The following is a 23,459-nucleotide window of genomic DNA, read 5'->3' as shown; positions in this document are numbered from 1 at the left end:
TAACAGCCGTGTTAGTCTGTATTCGTAAAAAGAAAAGGAGTACTTGTGGCACCTTAGAGACTAACCAGTTTATTTGAGCATGAGCTTTCGTGAGCTACAGCTCACTTCATCGGATGCATAGCTTATCGTGGAAACTGCAGAAGACATTATATACACACAGAGACCATGAAACAAAACTTCCTCCCACCCCACTCTCCTGCTGGTAACAGCTTATCTAAAGTGATCATCAAGTAGAGCCATTTCCAGCACAAATCCAGGTTTTCTCACCCTTCCCCCCCCCTCCCCCCCCCCCCCCACACACATACAAACTCACTCTCTTTGAAACCTCTCTTTATAATGCGCATGATAATCAAGGTGGGTCATTTCCAGCACTAATCCAGGTTTTCTCCCCCCCCCCCCCCCCACACACGAACAGAATAAAAGTAAGTTAGTTGTCTGAACTCCTCAAAACATGTGAGGTCACAGCAAAAAAGGATATGCTTTTATGTATATATATGCTTTACAAAATGGTCAGGAACAAAGTGTATTCCCCTGCCTTTTAGCTTCCACACTGTAAAGCCCATTGGTTTTAGCTACTATCAGTCCAATTGTACAGGGCTCAGAGGGAGCCATGAAAACCTCTAAAAATAACCTCAAGGTTAGTATGTGTCTGAGGGGGCTTGAGGAACAGCATTCTGTATGCCCCAGGAGCCCAATAATCTTCCATATAGGGGATGGCAACCCCAGTTCTGGTTTTATACAGAGGGGCTCAGAGGTTTTGGCAAGGTTTTGTGTACTTTTATTGCTCTTTACATAGAAAATAAACTGGGGCTGTGAAATTCTAGTTAAACTCTAGGTCAGAGGACTCTTTTTGGCATATGAAATTCCTTCTGTAATGTCTTGAAGTGTTCGAAATTGTAGGGAATTCCATCAGAAATGTAAAATGTTTCTAGGGGAAAGAACATTCTGTTTTATTTTTGTTTTCACATGGTGGTCAAGTCCAAATGCCAACATGCATTGGAACAGGAGTGAAGAGCATCAGAAATGTGCCCCTGCACCCAGAAATGTGTCCCTACATCCAGACCAGGGCTGGAGTAACTCTCCTGTGGGCCCGGGGCTATTAGATTTTGTGGGTCCTCTGTATACAAGTCTTTTTCCTGGAGGGAGTTTGGTGCAGGAGGGGGCTGGGCAGGGGATTGGAGTGCAGGAGGAATTGTGGGATCTGGGAGGGAGTTTGGTGCAGGGGATTGGAGTACAGAAGGGGGTGCGGGGTCTGGGAGGGAGTTTGGGTGCCGGGAGTGGGGAGATTCTGACCTGGAGCAGGGGATTGGAGTGCAGAAGGGGGTGCGGGGTCTGGGAGGGAGTTTGGGTGCTGGGAGTGGGGGGATTCTGACCTGGAGCAGAGGATTGGAGTGTAGAAGGGGGTGCGGGGTCTGGGAGGGAGTTTGGTGCAGGAGGGGGATTCTGACCTGGGACAGGGGATTGGGGTGGAGGAGAGGGCGAGGGGTGTGGGCTCTGGGAGGGAGTTTGATGTGGAGGGGCTCTGGGCTGGGGTAGGGGATTGGGGTGCAGGAGGGGGTTCAGGGTCTGGGAGGGAGTTTGGTGCAGGAGGGGGGTTCTGACCTGGGGCAGAGGGTTGGGGTGTGGGAGACAGTGCAGGGTGCAGGCTCCAGCCGGGAGGCGCTTACCACAGATGGCACCCGACCAGCAGTGCAGCAGAGCTCAGGCAGGCTGCCTGCTTTCCATGGCCCCACACTGCTCCCGGAAGCTGCTGGCTGCTGGCACGCCTCTGCGCTCCGCTGTGACTGAATTTTTTGTCTGTCCTGGCTCTCGGGCAAGTGTACTTTCGGAAGCAATTTTTGGGTTGTCACATTGGTTCAAGAACTGGCTGACAGACCTAAACAAAAGGGAACGCTAAACAGTAATGGATCAGGTTTAGGTGTCCAGATTGATGCGTAGGTGTGGGTGCTAAATCCAGTTTTAAATATCTTTAATTATGTGGAAGAGGGTGTAGGCAGCATGTTCACAGAATGTGTAGATGGCACTAAACTGGGAGATGTTACAAACACAGCAGTAAATATATATTAAGAGCATTGCAATAAGTATTTCACAGGGACTCAGTGGGGTTAGAAATACAATCCAGAAATAAAATGAGATTCAGCCTGGAAAAATAGAAGCTAATACAACAAATCAAAGAAGGAAAATAATCTATAGTTATTCCATGGGACTAAAATACATGGAGATCAGCAATACAATGAAAGATCTAGGCGTGGGCATTATAATTTAGTGGATAGTGCAGTTGATTTGAGCTTCCAGTGTGGTTCTGACAGCAAAAAAGCCCATGTGATTTTGGGCTACGTAGTGTAATGGATGAGACAACGTAATCAACAGCCACTTCCTTAATTAAATTTCGAACAACTGACTCAATATTCCTATGTTGGGCTCTGTGTGTCCGGGTTCAGTGTCAAGTAACTTCTGAAGACCCTGATCCTTTGATTATCTGGAGTTGCTAAGCTAGAAATGAGGAAGGTGTCTTCTTTAGAACTATAGTCCTGCCTTTTTTGTCTAGGTGCACAAATCGGTTCTAGTGTACAGGGAGACTTTGGCAAACCAGTAAAGTGCCTGAAACTATTATTGCTTATTGCTAAAAGTAGCCACGTAAGCAGGCCGTAAATTGGCCATGCAGCGGCCTTTGCTTAACCAAGGCTGGAGGGGAGGGGGTTCTGGGTGTCACAGAAAGGGTAGCTTGGCCCCGCGTCCTTCCTGCTAAGAATGTTGAAATTGCTGATATATGTATTTTAGAAAAACAGGAAGCTTGTCTATAATGTGCCCTTAGGAATGTGTCTGTCAGGATCTCAGGGCATGCTCCCTCTGGAAAAAAAAAACCCATCTGGTTAATTGATGATCAGAAGGAAACCTCTTGCTTGACCTTTAAAACCTGCTTGCTTAGCAAGTTTTCTTTAAATGATATATCATTGTATTACTCATGTATAAATAAGCGGAAAAAGTTTGAGGTAGTTGGACTCTTCGGGAGGGTTTTTTCAGGGACGTTCCCTCTGGACCCATCTTGGGGTCTCCACCGGCAGATGGAAGTTTGGCCAACGGAAGTCTGTCACTGTACCACTCGAAAGCCACACTCAGCTTCGGTAATTATCGCGGTTTGGGGGTGTTTTACTAACCAGTTGCGGATGTGTGTAAGTGCTTAAGACTATGTAAAGTTTAGCTTTAAGTGAAAGCACTCTTGTGTTGTCCTGTTTGTGCCAGCCATCTATCAGTCAGATGGCTGTGTCTCCCTTGATTTTATTTCCTGACACCACCTTGCACGGAGTAAAACTTACCAAGAGCTTTGGGTTGAAAGAACCATGGGTAACACTAGGACAGGACAGTAAGGTACAAACTTTCAAAGGGAACGCCACCTGGCTTCCATTTTTGGGTATGCAACATACTTATGAACAAAAATTTTTCATGCTACTACTTATCCACATAATTTTGATAATCTTTATAGAGGCATGTGCCATTTGGGCTCAACTTGTGTGCACTAATGAGCTGTGTGTGTCTCTCTGTGTGTGTGAATGCTGAATGCACACAAACATTGTGTACTTAAGGGATTTGCAAATGCGGAGGTTCAGCTTTGGAAAATTTGGCCCTAATTGCCTACTAATAAACTTACAACATTGGCATGAAAGAATGTACCTAAGCTTGTTAGCTATGGTCAGATTCAGTTTGCTAATTGGCTTAATCTGAGGTGGCTGTTTTATTCTCAATGCAGGGGACAGATGATTTTGAGCTCCCATGTAGTATTGGAACAAGTGAGTAGAGACTGGAGTATGTTTACTTCTGCCAGAAGAGCAGAGGTTTGTCAGAGGCCAGCGACTGGAAAATAAATCTTCTCTAGAATTTTGTTTCAGGAACAAGGGAAAGTTTGAGCAGGAAGAATTCAGAGAACAGTGGGATTCCTGTAGCAGGGATCGGTTGCAAGGGGATTTCTCTGAGAATGCGCTGCGCGAAAGATTTTTCCCTCTGAGCAAGTAAGGACAGGATTTGCTTTAAACAGATCTTTCAAAATCCCTATCATTTGGAAAAAGGTTTAGAGCTCTGACAGCGGGGAAAAGGAAACAAGGATTTGGGATTTTTGTCTCCTAGTGAAGTGTTTGGAGTTAAATTCTTCTAGCTCATGTTGTTTTGTAGACAGCTAAATATTTTGCAGCACTTATATGCTAACATATGTCTGAAGGGGCTTTACAAATATTAATAAAGTAAGACTCACAGCAAACAGCTGCCCAGTGGAACCCTCAGCCCTGAGTGAGGCACCCAGGTTCCTCATTCAGCGCATGGAGAGCGTTAGGCACCCAAGAAAGGGATTCACTGGGTATGTCTACACTGCAGTTCATAGGTGCTTGAACTCGGGGTGCTGGGGGTGCTGTCGCACTCCCTGGCTTGAAGTGGATTCCATAAATTCTGGTTTGCAGTTTGGTTCAGTGGCTCTCAGCACCCCCACTACACAAATTGTTCTAGCACCCCTGCTGCAGTTAGACATGGGGCTCGGGCTAAGGGGCTGTTTGATTGTGGTATACACCCTCCCACCTCACAGGGTCCTAGAGCCCTGGCTCCAGCCCAAGCATCTATGCCACAGTTAAACAGCCCCTTACCCCAAGCCCTGTGAGCCCATGTCAGCCAGCATGGGCTATCCGCAGGTTTTTAATTGCAGTGTAGACATACCTTCAGAAGCTGAGCAGAGAGCTGCCCAAGCTAACCAGGAGTGAAAAGCAGAGGGAAGGGGGCAGAGCTTAGGGCACAGATACATAGAGTATTTAGTTGGCTGCCTCTGACTGATCTGGGCTTTAGGCACCTGACTGACAGGCCGGAGGATAGTGCCTCCCTCTGGTCAGGATTCAGAACTGTGAACCATCTCCTGCAGTTAGGTGTCTAAGCCAGCTCAGGCCTTTTTCTTGAGAAACCAGAGAGAGAAACAGAGATCCCCACCCCTGTGATGTCCTGCTTGGGGTACCCAGAGCCGTGAGCCCCTGTGCTGCCCCTCTCAGCCTCAGCAAGTGAGAGCTTTGCTGTTGCTAAGCTGTGTCAGTCCCCTGACACACTAGTTCATTTCCCTCACCAGCAAACTCTTCAGGACTCTACCAGTCCAAACTTGCCTTGCAGATAACAATCCGCAATTCTCAAGTTCCCCAGAGATGTGTCTCTGCACTGTACAGTCCCTCTTGCTGGACTCTCACAGAAGTTATTAAGTTTGCTGTCTCCAAAAAGACAGAGCACACACCAGCCAGTTACTTTACCTGAAACTTACACTCATAATACACAGAACTGAGATGGCTTTGTAATAAAACAAGAATGAGTTTAACAAGACCAGAGGTTTAAGTGATAATAAGAAAGAATAAATAAGAAAGGTGTGGTTACAAGTAAAACAAAATATGCTTTCTCGTGACTAAAGCATAGTTTCAGCAAGTTATTATCTTTGTCTAAGCAGGTTTCTCATCTATAGTCAATTTCCAACTACTCTTGCCTTGCAGGCCAAGAGGATCCAACTTTCATAGGCTCAGAGGGTGCTGAACCCTTAGTCCCCTCAGTGATGGATAACCAAAATGACTTTTGGCTTTTCTTTATATTCTGCACATTTATTGTCTCTGTCTCAAGAGCCAGGAAAGCCTCCTGGGGTGTAGATTCTGTCCCCTTTAGTGATCATTTAGCGGTCTTCTCCTCTGCTTGTTAGCTTGATGGCTTTGTTTACCTCATAAGTAAATGTACTTGCATTGTCCTCTGCCTGTAATCAAGCTGGGCGGACAGATAGAGACACATTCCTTTGTGTAGGGCAGGCTGGGCTTATACACTGCCTGCCCAACCATTTTAAGAATGTATTTCCAGCATACATCTATAACTCTTTGTAAATACCCCAAACATACATTAAAAATGATTTTTGGATCCAGGGTGTCACTAGTTTGTATATGATACCTTACGTGACACCTTTTAGACACAGATTATGACAACATTATGTTGGCACAATGAGTGTGTCAGGCCTGATGTGAGTTCCAGTGCTGTGCCCTCTGGCAGCAGGTATGCCTAGTTTGAGAAATCCTGTTGGCATTTCAGCTTGAGCTAGGACTCCAGGCAGCTCCTTAGCTTTAGGGTGGCATCAGGACATGGGTAGCTTTGCACATGCCCCCACTGGAGGAAATTCAGTTACCTGTGGGATTAGGCAGAGGCTGAGTGGTGGTTTTGCAAATGTCAGTGGTACTTAAATATTGGATTTAGGCACCTAAAGAGACAGGTACCTAAATACTCTTGCTTCTCTAGCCCTAACTGACTTGCCTAAGATCCCAGAAAGAAGTTTATGGCAGAGCCAGGAATAATACACAATCCCTGCTTCCACTGCCATGCCTTCCCCATAGGATCATCCTTCCTCCCCAGTTATGCATTATAGATAGTTTTAGATAACTGAGGTGAATCAAGCATTTATCAACCCAACCTCTCTCCAAGACCAAGAAATCTTTGGGGAATCCAGAGATGCACTGGGTAGAGAAACAATTTCAGAAAAACCATCAGACTATTAAAACCAAACCACAATTCTGCACGCTGTGTGAATCCATATTCTGTTTATAAGGTGTTACAGAAGTGTTGTAATGTAACTGAGAAATGTATGTTATATTGTGCTGTTAACTCGTGGCTTGATAGTAAACAAAGGGGGGAAATATTGTTATTTTATGTGGTGATTCCTTTTCACTCAGATAACCATCAATATAACTTTTCCTTTGAGCCAGTCTAGGGCACCTTTCCAGGAAATGCTACCAATCCACAGAAAGGAGAGTGAGCGAAATAATAGCAGATAAAGACATTACAGGAGGTGCAGACAGGAGTGGGGAGTGTTTTCCCCTGTAAAGCATTTTGGGTACTGGGTGTAGGATTTTGCATTTGTTTCTGGCACTTCCAATCAATACCAGAAAGATGTCAACAAACTGGAGGAAATACCAACAAAACTGATCAAGGGACTGGAGTTACTGATCTATGAAATGTACTGACTATGTGTTGCATGGCCAGTATTCCAGCACAGAGCTGCTGGTTTTCCTCTTTGGATCCATACTACTGGGGGCTGCTACCTCCTCAAAGCAGAGTAAGTGGGGTCAGGTCTGCTCATTACTTTGACTGGAGGTTTCAAAGAAGACCTGTGGTCTTCCTGTGGTAGAAAGTGGCGATGGTGATTCAGTCAGGGATACTTTACGTGTTCAGGTGGCACTGAACCAATGCCCCACCATGGTTTTGGGGGCACAGATGGGCTAGGGCATGTCTGGTCAAGCTCTCTGTGTGGGATACTTGCCAGACTACTTTGAGGGGATCCAAGCACTGAATTGCACATGCCCTTGGCTTGCTGGGGCTGAATAGACTTTAGGGCCTCCGTGTTGTTGGGCCTCTAGGCATGCACTCCAGGTGCAGACTTAATGTCTGATGACCCTCTTGACAGTGGGGACCCTTACAGTTCAACTGATTAGGCCCTGAAACTAGTGTTGTTTTCTCCAAGCCTAACCAGAATCTTTGCACATTCCCCAGGATCCCACCAAAAGTGTGAGACTTCTGGCTTACAGTTTTCCTCTTCAAGGGCATGCGATAGTGTTAGCCAAGAGATACATAGACAGGCTTTGCACAGGATTCTAAACTCTGTTGCTCTTTATTTAGTACCACAAGAGAGACACAGATCTGTACAAAACTATAAACACACCTGTATGCATTCCCCTGCCTCAGGTTCCCCAGCACTCTGTGGAGTTCCTTGGGTTTGGGCAGAGCCCTATGGACTGTCCAGGATCCTTCCCCTGCAGCTCATGAATTCTCTTCTGAATCATGGAGCCTTTCCAGCTCAGGTAGCTTGCTCTGACCTTGGCAGTTAAACTGCACCCCCTGCTACAAAAGCATGCCCATCTCTTTCTCTCACTTACCCAAAGCTTCTTGTGACTCCAAAAATCGTCCTCTTTGTTCTTCCAATAAGTCCTTTTTAAACCCCTGCTTTGTCACTTCTGTCCTATTTGGGAATTTCCCACTCTCTCCATTTCCCCCTCCCTGAAGGCAAGTTGGAGGAGCCAGCTCCAGCCAACCTCTTTAGTATACCCATTGTTAGGTCAGAGCACAGGCATTGATGTTAGTGATTTTTCCATTGTCCCTGGTCTGGTAAGTACATGCTGTAGCTCATGTCATCAAATGGTGGATTCTACATCCACACAGAGGCATTCCCTGATGCAACAATTTTATATCAACTTCATAACATCAGCCAGAATTCATGCAGACAGATCCCCCAAATCATCACATGGGCGACCTGTCTTCTAGAGGGGATATAATACTGAGCTGCTGAACAGCCAGAGTCATTAAAGATGCCATGACACATTGGCAAGAATATTGTTAGGGGAGCTGGTTCTCAGCTCTGCCAATCCCAATCCTGTCACCCTTAACAGTCCTTCACCTTTTTCTAGGGTTGGGGCCTGATCTAAAGCAAAGCAAAGATTCCCATTGACTTCAAAGGGCTTTAGATCAAGCACTTAATATGCTTCTGGATCCAGCACAGTTAGAGAATCCTATTTTGGGAAAGCCCAGGCCAGCCTACATCTATTTTGAGGTTCACCAAACTGCATTATTATTACTGATATTACAGTAGCACCTAGAAACTCCTGTTGACATCAGAACCCTATTCTGCTAGTCACAGTACAAAACATAGCGAGACAGCCCCTGCCCTGAAGAGCTTGCCATCTGTGCAGGCAAGGTCCACACCAAGGGTGAGAGGGGAACAGAGGCACAGAGAGAGGAAGTGACATGCCCAAGGTCACAGACCAGGTCAGTGGGAGAGCTGAGAATAAAACAGAGATCTCCAGAATCCAGCTCTTGTGTCCTATCCACTAGACCAGGGGTCAGCAACCTTTCAAAGAAGAAGAGCCATTTTTTTGTTTTTGTCTTTGACCAAAATATTTCGAGAGATGCATCAAACAAAAAGCTACTTGTAGAGTTAGAATTTATCAGCTAATAATCATTGAACATATTAAAGTTATTACTTCTCACCAATATTTTTAATGCAAATTCTGCCATTTGAATTTGAATATAAACAGGAGTGGACTCCAGGCTGGGGCAGGGGTCTGGGAGGGAGTTTGGGTGCAGGAGGGGGTTCTGACCTGGGGCAGGAGGTTGGGGTGCGGGATGGGGTGCGAGGTGCAGGCTCTGGCTGGGAGGCGCTTACCACAGGCAGCTCCTGGCTGGCAGAGCAGCAGGGCTCAGGCAGGCTGCCTGCCTTCCCAGGCCCCACGCTGCTCCTGGGAGCAGCTGATTGCTGGCACGTCTCTGCTTGCCCTTGGTGGGGGGGAGGCAGCTCCGCACTCTGCCCCGCCCCCAGCATCGTCCTCACAGCTCCCATTGACCAGTTCCTGGCCAATGGGAGCTGTGGGGGCGGTGTTTGCAGGCCTGGGCAGCGCATGGAGACCCATTGCCCCTCTCCACCCAAGGGGCGCACAGAGATGTGCCAGCAGCCAGCTGCTTCCGGGAGCAGTGTGGGGCCAGAGCCCTGCTGTGCTGCCACCAGGGAGCTGCCTGTGGTAAACACCTCCTGGCCAGAGCCTGTACCTCACACCCCCTCAAAATACGTCTGCCCGCAAGAGAGCAGCCAAAGAACTGCAGGTTGCCAACCCCTCCACTGGACCATGCTTACCTAGAAGTTTGCCCCTAAACCTGAAACCAGGCAAGCTTTGTCTACTTTTGGATTTTAACGTGATTGATTCCAATAGCCCTGTGGGAAATCCCATCACTCTAGTCACTTACAGCTAGACCAGACAAAGTGCCTGATAATGTCCTCATAGGCAGCAATCCCACATCAGCAGTGTGGAAAATGTGGCCTTAAAAACCTTTTTCCATATCTGGTTTCTGTAATTCTGTGAAAATTAGCTGAGGGGGGAAATTGCATTTGGTAGGTTCAGAAAGGATATTACAAACAATGGAGAATAAAAAGAAAAAATGAAATACTTTCAAGTATTTCATCACATCTGGGGATTTTTGAATCTGAAGGTATAGTCATTTTCTTAAAGAGTTTTGTAATTATATGATTGCTTTAAGATATGTAATACCAGACCCAAATCCCAGTTTAATTACTGCTGTCCTATTGAAATTTAATTTTGTATCCATGAAATCTTGACAGCCCCTCTGAAATATGTTTAATATTTTCACACAAGTATGCTTTGTGTTCACGTGAAACACTGCTATTTTACACATTCCGCCTGCTATTACAGTTCATGCAAGGGAAATGAGATTTCTCTTTTAATTTAAATTCAGTTCTATTTAATTAACGTCTCAAGATTTGTTTTGCTTTTGAAAAAATTGTTAAATGGAAGAGTTCTGGTAAATCATTCAATATGAGTTTGAAATCTGGACAAGATTTTGTAGGTTATGAATAAATATGTAAATGCTGACAGGCCCAGAATGTTAAAGATGTGGGTGACAGAGCTGACAAGTAACTTCCTTCTTTTCCCCAGGAAAACTTTTAAAGAGAAAATTTGAGAGATTTTTCTCTAACCATTGCATAGAATCATAGAACTGGAAGGGACCTCGAGAGGTCATCTCGTCCAGTCCACTGCACTCATGGAAGGACTAATTATCTAGACCCTTCCTGACGGTGTTTGTTTCTGCTGTTTATTTTGTGCACATGTGTTTTGAGAGAGAGATTAAAGGGACTAACTATTATTTGTGCTGATTTAATCTCTCTTTTCACCCTCATCTTTCTCCATTAATGTCACTTCCTCCTCTAAAGGTAATGTCTTATTTGGGAAGATGAGAGAGGGCAATTTGTTTTGACAAGGTTTACAAAAATGACCAGTGATTTGGGGGCCCCCTCCATTTTAGGGTATCTATTTTGACAGACCTTAAAGGGGACAGATTTTGAGAGGACACCTGCACTTTGAAAATCATGGTGCAAAGGATCACAAATCACTGGAGGGTCACTGCAAAGAGTAGATCAGAGAGACCATACTTTCCAGTAGTGGCTGTCACACGGTGATTGTCAGTGGATCATGGAACTTTTCTAAGGGTATGTCTACACTACGAAATTAGGTCGAATTTATAGAAGTTGATTTTTAGAAGGCGATTTTATACAATTAATTGTGTGTGTCCCCACACTAATGCACTAAGTGCATTAAGCTGGCAGAGTGCTTCCACAGTACCAAGGCTAGCATCGCCTTTCGGAGCGTTGCACTGTGAGTAGCTATCCCACAGTCCTCGCAGTCTCCGCCGCCCATTGGAATTCTGGGTTAAGCTCCCAATGCCTGATGGGGCAAAAACATTGTCACGGGTGGTTTTGGGTACACGTCGTCAGTCACTCCTCCCTCTGTGAAAGCAACGGCAGACAATTGTTTCGCGTCTTTTTTTCTGTGCGGGAGCCATACTGCTTTCAGCAGATGGTGCAGTAGGATGGCTAACCATCATCGTCATCCACTGCTTCTGCTGCCACTCTGCTCTCCTGCTCTCCTGACGCTATGAATCCACCTCGCAGGTCCTCTATATGACCGTCATCATCCACTGCTTCTGCTGGCACGCTGCTCTCCTAGTGGTCTCGCAGGGCTGCTTCTGCTGCAATTCTGCTCAGCTGCTCTTGTCTCGCCATACCACGGCAAGCGTGCAGCCCTCTCAGCTGTTGTGTCCTGGCAGCAGACGGTGCAGTAGGTCTTCAAAACTGGTCATCCAACCACCACTGCCATGCTTTCTTATGCAATGATTCCAGACTATGTGCTACTGGCCTGCCGTGGTAAAATGTCCTACCATGGAGGGCGCAATAAGGCTGCCCTCCCCAGAAACCTTTTGCAAAGGCTTTGGTAGTACTTCCAGGACAGCTTCATTGAGATGTTCCTGGAGGATTTCCACCCTATCCCCAGACACGTTAACAGACTTTTCCAGTAGCTGTACTGGCTGCGAATGCATCCCAAGTCTTCAGGGCAAATTAATCATTAAATATGCTTGCTTTTAAATGGGGTATTATATTTACAAAGGTACACTCACCAGAGGTGCCTTCTCCGCCTTCAAGGTCCGGAAGCCCGGGTTGGGAGGGTTGGGAGGGTACTGGCTGCAGAGTGATAAACAGTTCCTGGCTGTCGGGGAGAATGGTTTCTCCGCTTGCCTGGTGTGTGCTATCTTCAACCTCCCCCTCCTCATCATCTTCCTCATCCCCAAAATACTCATCCCTGTTGTGTGAAACTCCCTCTCAGGAGTCCACGTACAGGTGTGGGGTAGTTGTAGGGGCACCCCCTAGAATTGCATGCAGCTCACCATAGAAGCTGCATGTCTGGGGCTCTGACCCTGAGCGGGCGTTGCCTCTTGGGTTTTTTGGTAGGTATCATAAATATAAAGGGAAGGGTAAACACCTTTAAATCCCTCCTGGCCAGAGGAAAAAGCCTTTCACCTGTAAAGGGTTAAGAAGCTAAGACAACCTCGCTGGCACCTGACCAAAATGACCAATGAGGAGACAAGGTACTTTCAAAGCTGGAGGGGGGGAAACAAAGGGTTCTCTCTGTAAGGTATTTACCATCCTGATTTTACAGAGGTGATTCTTTTACTTTTTCTTTAATTAAAATTCTTCTTTTAAGAATCTGATTGCTTTTTCATTGTTCTTAAGATCCAAGGGTTTGGGTCTGTGTTCACCTATGCAAATTGGTGAGGATTTTTATCAAGCCTTCCCCAGGAAAGGGGGTGTAGGGCTTGGGGGAATTTTGGGGGGAAAGACATTTCCAAGTGGGCTCTTTCCCTGTTATATTTGTTAGACGCTTGGTGGTCGCAGCAATAAGGTCCAGGGACAAAAGGTAAAATAGTTTGTACCTTGGGGAAGTTTTAACCTAAGCTGGTAAAAATAAGCTTAGGGGGTTTTTCATGCAGGTCCCCACATCTGTACCCTAGAGTTCAGAGTGGGGAAGGAACCTTGTCAGTAGGCTTGCCTGAGCTCCTTAAGTTTCACACGGCACTGCTGTGGGTCCCTGTGATATCCTCTGTCCTTCATGCCCTTGGAGATTTTTTTCAAATATTTTGGCATTTCGTCTTTTGGAACAGAGTTCTGATTGCATGGATTCATCTCCCCATACAGCTATCAGATCCAGTACCTCCCTTTCGGTCCATGCTGGAGCTCTTTTGCGATTCTGGGAAGTCCATGGTCATCTCTGCTGTTGAGCTCTGCGTGGTCATGCCACGGTGGCCAAACAGGAAATGAAATTCAAAAGTTTGTGGGGCTTTTCCTGTGTACCTGGCCAGTGCATCCGAGTTGAGAGTGCTGTCCAGAGCAGTCAGAATGGAGCACTGTGGGATTGCTCCCGGAGGCCAATACCGTCAAATTTTATCCACACTAACCCAAATTCGACCCAGCGATGTTGATTTCAGCACTAATCCCCTCATCGGGGAGGAGTACAGAAATCAATTTTAAGAGCCCATTAAGCGGACAAAAATGGCTTCGTTGTGTGGACGGGTGCAGGATTAAATCGATCTAACGCTGCTAAATTCGACCTAAACTTGTAGTGTAGACCAGGGCTAAGTGGTTTGCAGAAGAAAACATTTTGATAACCACAGAACTGGGGCTGTGAATTAATAGTTGTCTGTCTCCAAGGTTGGGAATGGGAAAGGGAATCTTTCCCTTAAAAAATGTTTCATAGAATGAAAACAGGACACCACTGTGCATTTTTGCTTCTTAAAGGGAGGTACAATGACCCTCAGACAGGCAGGAAAGTAGAAAGCAGTGTACAAAGGAGGAGTAAAACCTGAACTTTAAAATCTCTAACTATTGGAGACAGGCCTGGAATGGAAGCTGAATCCAGACACTTCCGCAGTCTGAGGGTGGGTTTTGAAATCCAGACAGTCTCTCATATCTGACTCTGGAATGGAATAAACCACAACACGAAATCTTAAAAGCCCCATGTGGGAGAGAAATTTCCAAATCAGGACATGGACCCAGATTCAAACTGCACATTGGACCAGTTCCTAGTAAACATCAGGTTAATCCATAACATTTCCAGCCTTTCTTTCTGCCCACTCTCCTAAAACTCTCATCCCTCCTGTCTTAATTACTGTATTCTCCGTCCCTTTCTAGCTTTCCTGAGACCACATCACCCCCTTTAGCAGAGTCTGAATGAGCTTTCCCCTGACATCTAGTGATGAGCTGTGGAAGGGGACTTCAGGAGCTAATCTTGTTTGCCTGGGCACACCCACCCTGCCTAGGTGTTCAACATGATGGGATTGCTTTCCCAAATTATCACTTTTGGCTGGTGTTGGATCCCCAGTCTCCTTGTTATTGGGGCAGGAGTAATAAAGGGTTGTTATCCTTGTTGCATGAATCAAGGGCAGCAGAACTGTACTTGGCATTCCATTGAGTCAGTAAGTTTCCTTTACAACAACTTTTATTAATTATTTTTATTATTTTAACAGTTAATTTAGTAGCCATGAAAGATGCTGGCTCATGTCTGCTGTTCATCTACTCAATGGATACTGTCCAGCCTGGGTAGTGGCTTTATGAGATGCCTCACACTGACCTGCTGCTGTGCCTCAGTCCTTATAAAATGATCAACCAATTCTAGGAGGAGAAAGTAGTTCCTTTTCCATGTCCCTTCAGTCCTCTGAGGCTGCCAACAGAGGTGCCAATTAACACAAATTGTGCTGATGGTTTTGTGATGTAGACACCGAGGGCAGTGTTTCGCAAACCCTCACATGAGTAGCCCTTGCCAATGTGAATATCCCTGTTGACATTCGTGGAACTACTTGCATGGGTAAGATCTACTAATGTGATTAAGAGCTGGCAGGATCTGGCCCCTGTCTAGTGGGAACTCGACTGATCCCAACCACCAACTTACTTCATAGAGTCAGAGAGGGTTGCCCCCCATACCATTGGCCCCCTCTTCCTACTGGATAGCTGCGCAACAGAGACATTCATCCCCTAATGGAGGGTAAGTGGTAGTAATGCTGCCAGCTTCCAGTGGAGTTCTGCTAAGGGAGTTAGATATTCCTTAATCACCCAAGTCTGAAAATACCACTTTAGCTCCACGTATTTCCTGATACTACAGAAATAAACATACACTTTTTGTAGATTGAACACTGGAGCAAATATCTTCAGTGCTCCGCTCCCATCTTGGCCATCTGGCCCTAGGAACTTTGTGAGTTCTGCCTGCTGTCTCAGGTCCCCTATTCCACAGAGAACGGGTTGCAAATACCTTGTACTGCTGCACCTCTGGGATAGGTGGAGATTTTGCTAATGGATTCTGGCATGAGGATTCTGCTGGAGGTGTACAGGGAGACTTTGGCAAACCAGTAAAGTGCCTGAAGCAACTATGGCTTATTGCTAAAAGCAGCCAAGTCAGCAGGCTGTAAATTGGCCATTCAGCAGCCTCAGTTTAACCAAGGCAGGAGGGGAGGGGGGTCTTTGGGTGCCACAAAGCGGGCAGCTTGACCCTCCATCCTTCCTGATAAGAATTGTGTTGAAGTTGCTGATACATGCATCTTAGAAGAGCAGAATGTGCCCCAGGAATGTCTATTGGGGCCTCAAGGCTGCAAACTCTGGAAAAACCCACACCTGGTTTATCAATAATGAGAAGAAAGCCTCTTGCTTGACCATTGAAACTGCTTGCTTGACAAGTTTTCTTTAGGGGACATGTCATTCTATTACTAATGTACAAATAAAAGACGAAAAGTTTGAGGTGGTGGGACTCTTCAGGACTGGACTCTCCCTCTGGATGCATCTTGTGTTCCCCATTGGCAGATGGGCTGCCGCTGTGCCACTCGAGAGCCACACTCAGCTTTGGTAATTATCAGGGGTTGGGGGTGTTCTACTAACCTGTTGTGGACGTGTTTATAAGTGCTTGAGATTAAGTAAAGTTTAGCTTTAAGTGAAAGCACTCTTGTTGTCCTGTTTGTTCCAGCCACCTATCGGTCAGACAGCCGTGTCTCTCCTGATTTATTTCCTGACACCACCTCACACAGAGTAAAAGTTACCAAGAGCTTTGGGTTGAAAGAATCCCGGGTAACAGAGGAAGTGAATCGGAGCCCTAGTAAATGCTAATTGTTTGTCTCATCAAATGTTCTCAGTACTAAGGTCCCTTGGACAAAATAATTTCAGAGGCAATAAATCTAAATGCCTACCTCAATGGAAGTCAATATCAGCTTTTTATTGCAATTTTTTCCATACATTCAATGTTCCTTTTCTTCTTTTGAACCAGTTGCATCTAAGAGGCAAAATTCAAGAACATGCAGTGATTTTCCCTAAATGTTGTATTGGCTCTCCATTGCAAAATTGTATAATTTTGATAAACTTGCCAACCAACTCAGCAAATGTTGTTTGATGACCAGAAGAAATTGTTAAGACTGAAAACTTCACTATTTTTTTTCAACCAACAATAGTAATAAGCGGCTTGGAAGTATTATAATACAAAATGCCTGTGTGTGAGAAATGAAGCCAGATGGGACTCCAGCTGCCATCTTAAAAAAGAGAACATTAGAATCCAATTAAAATGTACTTTGGGTTATATTTCACTAAAGTTTTGCAATAATTAATTTTAAAACTATGGAAAACAGCTACTGTCACTTATAATTTAGAGCTGCACCTTACTACTTAGCCTTATGCTTAGTTTTAAATATGGAAAGTAGAAATGTTCTACTGTTACCCGGGGTTTTCAGAACCCAAAACAGTGGTAACTTAACTGTTTCTCTTCAGGTGGTGTCAGGAATAAATCAATGAGAACACAGCACTTCCATTTCATAAATGATTGATACAAGCGAGCATGCTCTTATCTAAAGCTATTTATTAGATTTGATCCTTGCATTCTGATCTGGAACAAAAGCAAATTTTGAAATGGCTGCATTCTCTGCAAAACAGAAATTGTAGTTCCCGCATGGCCATAGTAAACAAGTAAGAATGACCTTGCAAGGTCCATCTTAGGTCATACCTGATGTCCGTCCACATTTCACATCTAAGGTAGACTTTTCTATAGCACCCAATGCCATAATGTTGAAGTGCAAATCCATCACACCATTTGACTTTGTGACAGTTTCCGCACCTTGGTGAAAATGTTCAAACGTAGGGGCCTAAATTTAGGGATCTAACTCCAAATTTAAGCACCTAAATAGATGGCCTGATTTTCAGAGATGCTCAGCAGCTGCAATGAAGTCATTTTCCTTCAGATTCATCTCCATGTATTCCATGATACCATAGAAATAAACCTACACTTTTCATATAGATTAAACATACATAGGAAACAGACTGAGTATTATTGCAATGCTCCCCACAAAAGCAAGGGAATTCAGGACAGCAGCATCCATTGCACTTTGTTCTGATAGGCAGTACACTCATAAGGGTGTACCTGTATCCTTAACATTGAATCACAGGGTGCGAGTATGCAGTCCACAATGTATCACTGCTCCTGATCATTACCATGATCTACAGTTTGAACTGGAATGAATACAGCAACAATCAACCTATCCTTTTCATTCTTGGGCAATGTGTAAAAAAAAAAGGCATAAATGGTTAGGTATGTTCAAATACAACAGAAACAGCTGGAAATACTGCCCTGTTCTGCAGCATCTGAGGAATTCGGCAGTGAAATCAAGGCAATCTCCTTACAAAGAATCATATCCTGAAATGAGGGATTGATAAATCTTCTAGGCAGGCCACTTCTTCAGCTAGTTTAGTTTCAAGTTAGTTTGTTACTGCTGTTCACAAAAGCTGCAACTATTAGTAATTATAAATTATTATCTCCTATTTGCAAAACAGAAGGGTCAGAGGCACATCAGAAGCACTTTTTAAAGTTTATATTATACTGCACAGGTGTGTTATAAAGACTTGATTACTTAATGTCTCCAAAGCACCTTGCTGAAAGTTGCTATAGAACAGTAGGATAATTTCATATATCCAACACTAGATTGCCGTTCTTTCCTGTAGTTCTAAGTAGAGGGCTGTATTTGCTTCACCCAGGAACTAGAAATCTGCTCTTGTTGGTTTCTTTATTGCTTAGGAGTTAATATACTGCTAAAAATAGCAATGCTTAGTTTAGTAAAAAATACTGTTGTAGTGGGGAGCCATGGAAACCAGGCTCAGTGCAATCCACATTTAGGGCATTGTCTTGTGCAGCTGATGTCTCCAGAGCCCTTGCAAGGGAGGAGAATGGAGAAGAGATGAGGAAGACTCCATAGGCTGATAGTTCCCTGGTGCTCTGAGGAGGGGGCTTGATATAGAAGTCATCAGAACAACACTCCCTGCTCTTGTCTCCTACCTGGAAGTGAGAAATGCCAAATTCAATTGAATATTAAACTACAGAAATTGAAGGGTTTTTTATGCCGTTTTCCTAACAGCTCCCCAATAAGGGGCTTGCTATGGCTAATCCATCAACATCCATCAACAGCCCTTTGGTCTTGGTGAGGAATGAAGCAGCAAGGCCAATACTTTAATAGTTCAGGGCCGTTAGCCAACTGGACCCTTAGAAAGCTCTGAATTAATTTTCCAAAGACCAGAGCCTGTGCACACCTATTAATCTAGTCCTAATTCGAGCTGCCATAGCAGTGGTGAAGGCGAACAGCGCCCTGCAGCTGTTGACGTGAGCTAAAAATAGACTTGTTCCCTGAGATGTAGACGAGCAGAATGTAACTGTAATGCACAATTTATGTAACTTTGTTCCTGAGACACGCCAGATACACCTTGCTAGAGCACTCCCCTGCTGGCCAACCTAAAGAGCTCTATTAATGTCAGCTGCAAAAGCTTTTACTTGCTTGCCTGCTTCCGAGAGCAGCTAGCGTAGCCGCACTGGCTGTATCAAATCACAATCACACAGATGTAGGAGAAGAATGAGGAGGGAGCTGCAGTTTGCTGGGTGAGGCAGCTGTGCCTGTGACCACACTGTGGAATAAATACACATATAATTTAAAAGGAGAGAAGAGTTCTCTCTCCCACTTACACAGTACAATATACACTTGGCTGAATATACACTGAGGGCAATTCAAACCTTTTCATCTACAATTTTGAACAGTACTATTAGCCTGAGAGGTATTCCTGATTCCTATCCCAGCTGATCAGGATTGGTTTTAGGAGACAAGCTCCATGAGCCTTCTTCAAAGGAGCCAAGCCTCAAACCCTTGATGAATGCACAGAGGGCCAGATTCCCCACTGCCCCTCACCTTTCTAGGGTGCAAGAAAGGCAGCTTTAAGTCACCTTTGTGCACCCAAGATTCTGGCGTAACCCAGGGGTTCCACAGCCCCAGATGCAACTTATTGTAGCCCCAGGACTGCTCTAAATTGAGCCAGCTTGTAGCAGCCTTCTGTGGGCCATTGTGCTGGTGAATTCAGCCCAAGTGCACTGCAGCTCTTGACAAGCCCCCACACTGGGGAGTGCGAGGAGGCCTGTGAAGACCTGTTATGTCGGCTCTGCACTGGACAGGGAAATTTCCTTTCATAGGACAATTCTGAAGGAGCCAATTTTGCCCCCATTATGGCCCCTGGGCAATACCAGACTGGCACAACACACCATAAAGTAAGACAGAATCTGGCCCAGAGTTTTCTGTTCTCTTTGGAGTAGCCTGTGTAAGGGCCCTCCGGATTTCTATAGAATGAGATTCTACTCTGAAAAATGACTGTACAAATGGCCCCTTCTTACTCAACACATCCACGTCTTGTCTGTACTGGGTCATATCTGCATACGACAGTGGCAACAATAAGTTTGCACAGCCGTTTACTCCTATTAGCCCAGCAGAGTCAACCCAGTTAAGAGGGAGTGATGTGGCCAGTAGTCTGTACTGACTCCCTTTCGGAACAGAATAGCACTGTAAGTCAATAAAAGCTCCTGAAAAATCCTAAGCATCATAAAAATACCAGTTGCAAAACTTCAGGCTTATGATCAAGTTCAGCTCTGGTGAATTAATGCATCCTAAAAATGCAGGCTGAAAATTGCAAAACATATTTTAAAATGGTATAGTCAACTTTAACTACAAGGCGTTATGTCAATGTTAATAAACTTTTTACTGCTGGAATATGGGTGCGTACAAGCTGCTAGCTCAATAAAATCATATGCCTAGCAGAAAATAGATTAAGTAGAGCTAAGAGATACTGCACAGACTGTAAAAACTGAATGTCATAAATAAGCAAATGATGGGAGGGATGACACTATAAAGGATGCAACTGTATAAATCTGGTTTGAAAAAAGAGGCAGAAAACACAAGAGACTGAATGGAAGGAAAGTTTAGAAGGAAAGTGGTTCTATTTGTATAGTTGACATGCTTTGCAATGTTATTCAGTATCTGCTTCTACAACATATTGAAGAGGCACAAAGAATGAACTCAAAGCCTGATGTCTGGAGGCTACAAAATGTACTGTTTCCAGCTGACTAGATAATGGTGATTGGAAAAGCAAACTGGGAATTTGAACGGGTTATATCTGCAAGCGACTTAACTTACTAGGAAGTTAACCTTGCATTTTTTTATTAATACTGTTTTCTAACTTCAGGACATGGGCTTAGAGGTGGTCCCCCCCGCCCCGTCTTAACATTTAAGAAAGCTTTTTTTATTCTGTTTGTTTTCAAATTCTGACCCCAATTACCACCACTCTAATAAGGCTTAGATGGTTCATGGGTGTAAAGCAAACACACAACACATCTCCAATTACTGCACCACAGGAAGTGGTTTTCCAAGTGATTTCTAACAGAGCTGTGCATTATGGGAGCTCTTTAGGGCACCGTTTATATTTGTGAAAACTAACAAGTATAATAATGGAAACCATGTTTAAATGAAAATTGTGGTTTAAATACAGCAATGCAATTTTATGAGAGCCTACTGTATATAATTGCCATAGAACTTTCCATTTCTATTGCAGGTATATGGAACATGCTAATATAGCAAAGCGCTTAACATCAAAATATGTTATTAATAGATTGACAAAGCCGCCAATGAAAATAAATACATAAATGAATTTTGTATATGACCAATTTAAAAAACGTTAGTAGTATGTATTATTTATATTACAATAGTGTCTAGGGGCCTATAGTGGTCCTCACTCAGGGTCTGGTTGGGGAGCATGGCCTAGTGGTCACAGCCACAACCCCTGACTGCCAATGGGTTGTGGGGAGGGGAGCCTGGGCCTGCGCACTCCACTGGGTGCCAACTCAGGGCCCTTTGGTCTACCGGTGGTCTGGCAACCAAGGCTGTTTAAGGCTGTCCTCCCTGGGCCTCTTCCTCTTGCCCCCCCCCCCCCCCGCCCCCGGGGTCAGCTTAGTCCAAGGTGGGAAGTACAAACCAAAATAAGAAAGAAGGGGTTACCAATGTCCAGGGTCCAAAGGCAGGGGAGAAGGGGATACTTCCCTCTCTGATTGTCTCTGGGGTAGGTCCTCCCTTCCCTCAGGGAGAACCCCTTTAGGCTTCCCACTGCACTGCGGGAGCTCTGGGCTGCAGGTCATGGAATGCTAAACTGGGAGGCAGGAGTGCTGATTTTGATTACCGGATCTGCCATTAACTCAGTGGGTGGCTTTGAGCAAGGCATTTAATCTTTCAGTGTTCAGACTTTGTGCATGTCTAATGGGCAGTTTGATAAAAGCCTTAATTATAGAAATCAACACACTAATTGACTTCTAGTCAGCTTTTCTCCAGCAAACCCTCTAAATAAAAATTATTTGTGGATCATCACAACTATCCTTACTTATCATGAATAACTGAGCTAAATTCTGCTTCGCACTGACATCTATTGGGTGGTACCCATGTAACTGTGGCCCCGGTTCAGCAAGGTACTTAAGCAGGTGCCTAACTTTAAACACATGAGTGTTTTGATAGTCGATACAAGGCATGTCTCTGTTTGTATATGAAGAACTGTTGCTCAATTGCCATAGAAATGTTGGTATTTAACACAGACAGTCAAAAATATTTTTTAAAGTTGGCAAAAATTTCAGAAATGCTTTTTGTTCCAATACTTTTTCTAAACATACGGACTGTTTTGTTTTTTCCAGACATAACTGAAATTTTTCATTTTGGAAAATGAAAGTATTTTTATTTTGACACAAACGTGTATGGTTTTGAATTTTTTTATCCCCACAATGTGACTATACCAAGTAATCAAAATTGGTGAAGGGAAAAAAGAAATGGAAAAGTCTGAGACAAGATTTAATGAAAATGTACGACAACATCCCACTGAGCTGATTCTCCGCTCAGATCAGTTTCACACCAGCTAGCTATTTTGATTTAAATGAAACAAGTCGTGCTGCGAAAGGACAGTCAAACTCCAGAGGACCTTTCTGTCCAATCAAGCTAAGCAACACAGCTGGAATTCTAGATATCAAACAGTCACAATGAGTTGCTCGCAAATCAGCTACAGACCAAGAAATTTTCACAGCAAGCATTGGGCAAGTTACATATACATCTGAGAAAACTGTCACTGTTTCTGGGTGACTCCTGCACAAAATTAAGAGACCAGGGAGCAGATTTTAGCTGGTGTAAAGCTCTATTAAGTTCTACTTTACATCACCTGAGGATCTTCTCCTAAATTCATTAAACAAATACATCTCTATGAGTTATTCCCTCAGCTATCCTCTTGGTCATGATGAGCAATTGCCATCTAATTCAGTTTGGTAGTGCTCTTCTGAAGAGGAAAATGGTTAAGCCACATTAGATGGTGTCCTGTATATTAGTACTGAACACTAATTCCCATACACTCGAGTTAGAAATCATGTTTTTGTCTGAAAGGAATAATTTAATTGCAAGTGTTTTGACAGTTTGGGCAATTTCTTGTATCTAGTACAGTAGGTTCATTTGTGCAGCAACAATGTAAGGCCCTGATCCTGAAAACTCACATCTCCTTAACTGGAAAGGAACTGCTTGTGCACTTAAAGTGAAATTCATGTGCAAGTGCTAGAAGAATCAGAGCCTACAGTCCCGATTTCTGGGTGTCACTGCTGAAAGACGACTGAAAGAGGAAGGGGCAGTTCTCATTACGCCAGCCAAGGAGAAAGAGGAGCTGTCCACCCATGCCAGAAAGAGTGCCAAACAACTGGCACATAGAATCATAGGAGATTAGGGTTGGAAGAGACCTCAGGAGGTCATCTTGTCCAACCCACTGCTCAAAGCAGGACCAACACCAACTAAATCATCCCAGCCAGGGCTTTGTCAAGCCGGGCCTTAAAAACCTCTAAGGATGGAAATTCTACCACTTCCCTAGGTAACCCATTCCAGTGCTTCACCACCCTCCTAGTGAAATGGTTTTTCCTAATATCCAACGTAGCCTAGACCTCCCCCACTTCAATTTGAGACCATTGCTCCTTGTTCTTTCATCTGCCACCATTGAGAACAGCCTACCTCCATACTCTTTGGCACCCCCCTTCAGGTAGTTGAAGGCTGCTATCAAATCCCATCCCCTTCTCCCCCCACTCTTCTCTTCTGCAGACTAAATAAGCCCAGTTCCCACAGCCTCTCCTCATAAGTCATGTGCCCCAGCCCTCTAATCATTTTCGTTGCCCTCCACTGGACTCTCTCCA

Source organism: Chelonia mydas, chromosome 1 (assembly GCF_015237465.2).
Source record: "Chelonia mydas isolate rCheMyd1 chromosome 1, rCheMyd1.pri.v2, whole genome shotgun sequence".
Lineage (NCBI taxonomy): Eukaryota > Metazoa > Chordata > Testudines > Cheloniidae > Chelonia > Chelonia mydas.
This window is presented reverse-complemented; position numbering follows the sequence as displayed.